This window comes from Brassica oleracea, chromosome C7 (genome assembly GCF_000695525.1).
Source record: "Brassica oleracea var. oleracea cultivar TO1000 chromosome C7, BOL, whole genome shotgun sequence".
NCBI classification, from domain to species: domain Eukaryota; kingdom Viridiplantae; phylum Streptophyta; class Magnoliopsida; order Brassicales; family Brassicaceae; genus Brassica; species Brassica oleracea.
The window spans coordinates 42,199,804-42,209,493 of NC_027754.1; the positions used below are offsets into that span (position 1 = coordinate 42,199,804).

General features: G+C 35.0%; 1 pseudogene; it reads right to left on the reverse strand.

Moving 5' to 3' along the window:
- Positions 1-309: 309 nt before the first annotated feature.
- LOC106305947 lies at positions 310-6,880 on the reverse strand (annotated as a pseudogene).
- Positions 6,881-9,690: the final 2,810 nt, after the last annotated feature.

Below are 9,690 nucleotides of genomic sequence, written 5' to 3' on the forward strand. Positions count from 1 at the left end.
GAGAAAATATACTTAGCTAAGATGGAATTGGCTTACACAGGTTTATCACAAGTGATGAGTTAAGAGTCAGCCATGAAAGAGTATATGTTGTATGGGAGATGAAGCAAGGCATGAAAGAAGTTATAGCAAGTCGATACAGATTATGTTAGTTTTCAAACTATGCTTCCAGTGTATCGATTGATTAATCGAAAAGGAGGAACTAAATATTTCTGTAAAATCTTGTGTGTACAAGTGTTGCAGAAACGGGTTTGATTTTGTTTTGTTAAATCGATTTCAACAAAGATTATGATAGCAAATTGTTTGCTTGATATTTACGATATTAAAGGAATTGCATCATTATTATGATTATGCACATACATGCATTTTTACATATACATGCCGACACATTTGTACTCAAACCCAACATATGCATATACAAATAGAGAAAATAGAGCAAAAGATGCACATCAACATGAGGGAGCCAAGGTTTCCAGAGGATGTATCCCGCATTCTTTAATCTCCCATTTTTTGTTGTTGTTTCCGAACTCAAAGACTAACTCGGGGGCACTCACAGTTCCTTCAATTTCGAATATGAACAGATGCTCCCCTAAAGTTGGAGAGAATTCGCCCAATCTATAAGAAGAATAACCAGCTGGTTTAACACCATTGAGTTTGTCATTGATGCAATAAGATATTTCAGGGTAGCGCCCATAACCAGCATCAACGTCACCCTTATAGACCAGCAAGAGGCAAACTTTAAATATCAAGGATGTAGGAAAGTAGTGTGTATCTAATCCATTCCAATTCATTGACAGGGAACTCCCGGTGGCTTGGTACGTGAAATATGTAGGCACTGTTTCTCCGGGCAAAGTTGCAAAGTCTCTCGTCCATGTGTTGATGATAAGGTCTCTTGCTTCTTGATTCAGTTTAAAGCAGTTAACAAATCTGAGCGCATGAAACTTTTTCTTGTTAAAAGAGCAATCGAGTCTTTCGAGGGACTCACAATTGTCTGCGTCTAGGAATTCTAAGGAGTCCGGAAGCTGCGGAAGAGAAACCAGGTTCGTGCATCCCTTGATTGTAAGTTCACGAAGATGAGGCCATGACCTGATTGATGGAGGCAATTCTTCTATTGCAGTTCCAGCGAGCTTTAGAACGCTGATGTTTGTGGAAATCTCGGGAAAGATTTTCAATGAAGAGCAGTCAGTGAGAACAAGTTCATCAAGAGATTTCATGTTGATATTGATCGGAAGGGCCGTTAGGTTTGAGCATATATTAAGAGACAACTTCCTGAGATTAGTCATATTCCCAATGGAAGAAGGGAGCTCAACAAGACTTGAGCATCCACCTAGATACAACTCCTCAAGATTAGTCATATTCCCAATAGAAGAAGGGAGCTCCCGTAGACTTGAGCATCCTCGCAATTCAAATTTCTTGAGGTAACTGGCGGGAATATACAAAGGGAGCTCCACAAGATTTGAGCAACCACTAGACAAAAAAGTCTTGAGATTAAAGGAATTTCTAACAGAAGATGGAAGCTCCATCAAACTTGAGCAATTCTCGAGATACAACGTCTTGAGATTACCAATACAAGGTGGGAGATTAGCTAGATGTGAGCATCCCGTGAGAAGCAATTCCTCGAGAGTAGTGACATTTTCCATAGAAGAGGGGAACTCCACTAGACTTGAGCAATTTGTAAGATCCAAATGCCGGAGATTGATAGCATTTCCAATAGAAAAGGGGAGCTCCGTTAGACTTGAGCAACCACCAAGATTCAATGTTTGCAGATTAGTGGCAGTTGAGAGATCAGGAATCTCCTTTAGATTTTCGGAGTCCGTCAAATTCATCAATTTCAAATTTCTAATCATCTGTACAGAAAAAAAAACATCAATAAAAGAAGACGGTCCATTAAGACAAATAATAGATTCGAATAAAATAAGTAATATTACAAATATAATTTTTACTTACTTTATTTCCTTCCCATAATTTCTCAAGGTAGTTGCTTTCAGTTAATATTATTTTCACCAGGAACTCAGGATTAATATTAGAAGGCAGACATGTCAGCGGAAAATAATCCCAATGCAAAATTCTTAGATTTCGGGGCAGACATGTCATGGGGTCTATGCTGTGAGGATATGGCTTCGTGTCTCTGACTCTTAAGAATTGGACATTGGACATTCTTTCAAAAACTCCGTCACTTATCTTCAACTCCGTATCCAACTTTGAAAAGTCCAAATCTATGCCTATAACATTTCGACTACCCTGCAAAAGAACCCAAAGATACATAAGCAAAGTTGAATTTTATCAAATTTTGGAGGAAGAAATGCAGTGAACGGCTAATGTGAAAAACTTACTAGTGTATCGTAACGTAGTACTTGACATATATCTCCAGCATCAACCAAAAACTGGCGCTGCCCAGGTTCACGAATGGATTGTTTACGAACAATCTCTCTACCAAAACGTGCTAACAAATCATGGATTTCTGTATATCCCCACTCGAAGGATATGAAAGATTTCTCAGCTAAACCACGGAGACGACCTTTCACACCAACAAAATTCTTTTCAAGACACCCTTCCACAATTTCAAGCGTTTCATCGTTGAAAAAGCAAGCTAAATGAAGAAATAAATCTTGATCATCAACGCATAAGGCATCGTAACTGAACTTTAAAATACTTTCAATTTCTCCATCAAGTATACTTCTTAACCTTGGTAAATCCTCTTCCCACTCCTGCTTGGGCCTTCCTTCGAAATAAGATCCTATAACCTTTAGTCCCAAAGGGAGATTACCGGCAAGTTTTGTAACTTCCCAAGCAAGTTCCTTAAATCCATCATGTGGAGACTTTTGGCCAAAAGCATACATGCAGAAAATTTCAAGAGCCTCGTCGTCAGGTGGAAACTCCACCTCGTAAATATCGTCAATCCTACGTGCATTTAAAAGCCTTTTATCTTGTGTTGTGATAATTATCCGACTTCCAGGACCAAACCACCGAGCTTCTTTCGCTATGGCATCTATTTGCAACGAATGATCCACGTCATCAAGAATGGCAATCACTCTCTTGTCTTTTAACCTGTCTTCCACAACTCCTAAATGCTGAATCTTCATATCTTCTTGGTTGATTATTTGGTACATGAACTCTTTTTGTAATTGCAGTTTCGCACTGTACTCATCATAGTAAGGTCTGCCAAAACGTCTTTTAATATTCTCCATAAAGACACTAAACTGGAACTCACGAGAGTATTGGCTAAATAGAACTCTTGCGATGGTACTCTTACCAATTCCAGAAGGACCCCAAAACCCTATCATCCTCACTTCATTGGAGCCTAGGCGTAGCAACAGTTTCAGTTTTATCATATGAGTACTCATCCCAACGAGATTGTCGAAATCACTCGATTGCGCAGAATTATTCAGCTTGTTAAAAACATCGGTGGATATATCCTCGATCATGGCAGCTTCATCAACCCTAAAGAGAGGAAAGATGAATACATAATAAAATAGTTATTGTAAACAAAATTGATACAGACATGATAAAATTTAAGATTTTTTTTTTTAATTTTTTTTTATAAAAATAATTAAATTAACAAACTTTCACCTTTTGTGATTAGAAAAAAAAAGAATTCACATTTTTCCGAATATTATTACCGAAATCCTAAAATTTTCAAAACACCACAACTTCCCCAATATATTAATCATGGAGCATTAGAACATGTTTTTGTAGCCACGTGTCGATCATCCTATGATGATTCTTAGAATTCTTTAGAAAAATAAGTTAGTCCATATAAATATATATTATATTTTTTATTAAATTAATTAATAATGTACAAAAGAATATTTTCAATTTTTTTCCTTAAATAAAAGCTACAAAATTACCTAATATAATTAACATATATATGACAATTAACGATTATGAATCATTTTATATAAAAATATATATAAATATGTTAATTTCAAAATTTGCATTGAAAAATTATTGATATCTTAATATTTTAATTTTGCAATTTGTATTGAAAAATCCCACATTAAATATTTGTGATTTAACAATTTAAATTTTTGTTACAACAAATATACAAATGTTAATAAAATCATATAAGTAGGAAGTGTTAATAATAAATATTTATATCAAAATATCTATATATATAAAGAAATGTTCGCCTCTCTCCCGTGAAGCCACGTCATCAATTCGTGCGTTCTGGGAGTGACACGTGTCCCATTTTATTTTTAGAGCCAAAATAAATGAATGCAGTTAAGGGTAATTGAACGCAGCACCTCAGAGTAATTTTTCTTAGAACCACTAGGCTAAAGTTACTTTTTATAAATATGTGGCCGCGAAAATACTTATTATCGTATCAGCTGGAAGTCCATGCTTCTTCTGCTTGTGGCCAGGGCCGATACTGAACTGACGTCAAGATGAAGATCGTGAAGTTAAAAACTTTGCTCCAAACAGTTTTGCAATGTTTCCAACCTTTATAATTTGATGCATATAATATATATCAAAATATATTTGTTGTGCACGCTTTTATTAGTTTTGCTTTTAAAAGAAGGTATTTACAGTTATAAATGTTTTGTGCCAGTGAAGTAATGGTTGAAAAATCTCTATACATATGTCATTTTAAAAGCAAGTATGCATTATACAAAATAATATATATTTAAAATCCATACACAAAAACATAAAAGTTGTTATAGGCCTCTTTCTGACACATGCACACTCCACTATGAATAAGAATTAAAAAAAAACAGTATTGTCATCAAACTTTATCACAAATCCACATTTGTACATCTGTAATTATGAGTTGGACAATTAGTTAATTTGATACAATACCAAAGCAAGAATAATCGAAAAACAACTATACCACCGCATACTAATAAGTAAGACATAACAAATAACCAAATTCTTGAATCTTAAAACAAATTTCAACTCGAGCATTTAGTGAATATCAAATTAACTAATATCCCGCCCGTAGGACGGACCGACCCTAGTACTATATATATTTATGTCAATATCACTAAAGTTTAATTATATACTATATAAAGTAAATAAAATGATTGTTTTGATTTATTTACCAAAAACATGATTGTAAATAAATAAAAGGTATTGATTTTGATTTATATGCTTACTCTAATGTATATACTTTTATGTATACAAATTATTTTTTAAATAAGTGGTTTCTTATATGTTATTTGATCATGACAATCTAATAAATACACTTCTTCAAATCAAAGTGATTTTTAATATTGGAAACACTATATATTATTTTATTCAAATTAAATAACTTAGTTTTGACATTTATATTTTGGGTCTGCACTTATATTCTATAACAACTTGATATATTATATTTGAACACTAGCCTGTGAATACAGTTTGCCAGTGATTTTCTTCAAAAATTTGATTCTTTGATATTTTTCTGGAGTGTAACTAATTTTTACAGATGTCCATATTTTTAAACTGACACTTATGTAATTCACATAACAAGTTAAAAAAACAAACTCATATCAGTGAAACATAAACGAGAATGAAAACCCAATTTTATAGAGGTAGAAAATGAAATCACTTATGGAGAGTCAATATTAAACAAATCGAGAGCAAAAAAACCTAATCCCATTTCGTCATTTTACAATCGATATTACCTATCTAGTTTTGGTGATTTGTGTCAGCCGCAAAATTTAATTTTCGTTTATGCATATGAAGTTCTTAAAATGAGCTAAAATACGTTAACTCTTCAACAGCGATGCATTTAAGAGACCAACATTTGTATTCGTCATTTTACAATCGATAAATATTGTAATGTTGCAAAATGTTAAAACCATTTAATGAACAAACATTAGTATAAAAAGTTCACCCCGCCTGGTCAGGCATGTATATAGTAAGCTGAAAAGTTGTTTATTTTTGTCTGATATTTTGAGTATTTTTTCCGTACATATAATATTTTGAAAGATGGCAAGTAAAAGTTAAGCGGACAAACCAGTTGCACGAATGGTAACCAGCTATTGTGGCCACCTTCTCCAAAGCTTGTTTCCACCTCCTAATGTCCTCCTTAGATTTACCCTCACAAGTTTTTCTGAACACCTTCCCAAAATCACCGTTCAGCTTCTTTACATCAGATGGATCTACTTTGTAGAAAATGGCCATCACAGTTTGACCCAGCTCCTCCCTGCAGTTCATAATCTCCACCAACTCCTCAAGACACCACTTAGAAGAAGCATAGTTCTTAGAGAGCAAGACGACCGCGATCTTAGATCCTCTAATCCCCCGTATGAGTTCAGGAGCGATGGACTCTCCTCTCTCGATCCCATTATCGTTGAAAAATGTGATTGTCTTTCTCTTAAACTCCTTTTTAATGTGACTAAGAAAGTTTTTGCGGACATCTTCCCCACGGAAGCTCGGAATGACATCGTGTAACCAGACGTGAGAGGAAGAAGATGGAGCGGATGAAGGAGACAAAGCAGACAGAGGTGGTAGTGGAGACAACGAAGACTGAGGTGGTGAAGGAGACGAAAGAGACGGAGGTGATGATGGAGACACAGGAGACGGAGGTGATGAAGGAGACAAAGAAGACTGAGGTGATGATGGGACTTGAGTTTGGCTCTGGTTTTGCAATCGGATTTTCTTTCTCACTGGTTTGGCAATCGGATTTGAAAGCTCATCCGGTTTCCTCTTCTTTCTCTTTTCTACTATCTTTCTCTGTTTCTTAATTTCTTTCAAAAACGATGGAAATCTCATTTTTGAAAAGCTTTTCTTTTTCGGGAATGAAGTATTATAGTATATCACAAAACAAAACAGTGGAGTTGAAGGAATAAGTAGATAAAAGGAAAACTGATTTCTTGGTTTTCTTGATGGAATCTGAATTTTCAAAAACAATATGAAGAAGCATATGCAGGAGAAGCGAGGATGGCAAATGAAAGGGAAAAATGACCAATCTGTGTGGTGGCGAGAGGACCAAGTATATTTCTAGATAAAATAAAAAAAATTCGTACGTTAGTCAAAAAAAATAGTAATAAAAAATTCGTATGTATAATTGAGTAACTGACACGAAACGCTGACAAATTTAATGAATGGGACAATGTTTTGAATACATCCAAATAAGTAACCTTTTATACTGTGCAGACGAAAATACCCTCATCCTTTATCGAAAACATAAAACATGTAACTCTAGATCTATCAGCTAAATATTTACATAGCATGTAACAATTTACGTACCAACTAACATATCAGCTAATAATTTCAGTATCATCTAACAATCTATGTATCAAACAAATGTATCGGCTAACAAATCATATATCTATATATAATAGCAAACTTGCTTTTTTGTTTTTGTTGACATCATCATTTTTTTTATAGAAAAATAAAAATTTAATCTAACGATGGAAATTGCTTTGTTAAGTAATCTAATGGTCAAGGCTTGGTTACATTTAAATCTATGACATCATTGGTTATTATTTCAAACGGTGTGTTTTGCGTTCTATTTTTTGGAAAGACGCAACGCTTCTCAAAAGATGCAACCGTTTCAAAATAAATTTTCTTAACAAATTTATATATTGTTTCTTTATCACTTTCCTTCGTCAACATTCTTACTATCATTCAGTTTTATTGTCCTACATAATTTTTTCAAAAAAAGTTCTCTTATTTACCTTCTCATCAGAGACATTATTACAACTTGACACAGAAAGAAATAGAGAAAGCATTAGGAAACGTTAGGAAAACAGAGGCTGCGATTTGTAAGGCGATTCTAAAGGCCACTTTACCAAAAATATAGATAGTCTCTCGCGGCTCTGTCCGTAGGAGTTTTATTTTCATTGCTCCACATTCCTCTACACAACATGTCTAACTAAGGCCATGATGATACTGCTATGGGAGATCGAGGGATTTTATCCTCTGGATTTTTTCATTTCCCTTGAAACTGGTTAGTTTCCTCTGATCTTGCCATTGGAAAGCTTGTGGCATCATCCTTATTGGCTTTTGATGGTGATTTTCGACATGGTGCTTCTCTCCTCTCGGGAGAGTTTTTTTCCGACACAAGTTTCCCGATTCCGGTGGGTTAGTGACGGTGTTTGTCAGCCAAGTTTCAAGTTTGACGGTTTATCTCTCTCCCTTCAATCGGTTGTTGTCGTCTCATCCGTCTATTGGTATGACGGTTTGGTTCGTTTCCATTCGAAGGAATTTTTAAAACCGTTGTTGCCGTCATTTCGTAAGCCAATCATATTCATAGTCTTTTTGTTTTCGTTAAAGACCTACTTTAGTAGTTTCAACTTTCAAGAGATGTCTTGGGTTGATTACGTTTAGGTGTATGGGTTTGCCTGAAGTTAACAAGGTTTATGGAAGTTACTGCTATCGTTTCTCGACTTTGGGTTGAGTTCTTTAGTTTCATAAGAGCAGCATTATCGCTGAATCTTAGAGAGTTGTAAGGGGTAGAGGGCCCACAAAAATCAGAAAACTCACATTTTCATCCTCTTCTCTCTGGTGAAGCTTTTTAACTGTTCGCAGGTCCCACTGACACGTGGTGGCCCGCGATTGGTTCACTTTTAATTTTTTTAATAATAAAAAAAAAATTAGAACCCACCTTCTCTCCCCTATGCGTTAATGCTGCTCTAAGTGTGCACGGGATGAAACCAAGGTGTATGACTGATAATTGGTCCTGATTGTGGTGGTTACCATATCATGGGCCCCAGTCATACTCTTATTGCATTTGTCAGCACATAGCATTATAGGATCTCAATAAATAGCTAGCATTATAGGATCTCAATAAATAGCTCCCTTAAGCACCACTATCACCGCAAAGATTTGACAATGACATTGGCAGGTCTTGGTTTTGGCAGAAGATATTGGATCTTCTCATGTTCTCAAATAAATGAATATTTGATATTAAATAAACTTAAATAATAACACAATAATTATGGTATATGCATTGTTATTTAAAATATCTAATCCAATTGCAAAACTATTTAAATAAACAGTTTTGAAAAGAAGAAAAAGTTTTACCCTTGCTACAGTGTAACACCAAATATAGTGTAACATAGTAGCTGAAAAGAGAATCCCACTAAAATGAAATTGTTTATGCCGTGTGGTTGGAGAGAGAAGATATCAAATTTTACACTATTGTGGTGTTATGACGTCTGGTTGGACTTGACGTTAGACTGCAGTATCTTGATCAAAACCAAGGAGGAGAGCCCTGATTTGCAATTGTACTTCCTTGACAAGATCATGTGCATGTTTTAGAACAGAGAAATGAAGACGGGTATTTCTCTCTCTCCATATAGAAAATAAATAACTCCCTGAAAATGATTTCAAAACGGGTTTAACTCCTCGCAGCTTAACAACCGCACCAGCGAGGTGACTTCATCAAGGTTCCTACAGATTTTCTTCATCATGTACCGTGGAGTTTTATTTGGTATGGAAACAAGTTGTCTGTTTTCACCACCACCGTGGTCTTGATGTTTTCTCTCGCCATCTCTCCTTTTATGTGTATCCCCATCCTCTTTTCTGTATCCCCAACCCACTAATATCTTAATTTACCGTTCATATGTGGAGTTAATCTCAGAAAACATATCTTTCTCAAAAGCCCATTGATCCTTCTGGTACTATTTTCCATCTAGAGTTTTCGAGTCTGTATGTCTATAGTATCCATGATTTAAAACCACTTTTTCATTTCGTTTTGCAGTACCTCCAAATCAAAAGGGCAAATGTTGTGATGTTAGTAATAAAATAACTACTAAAACTAAA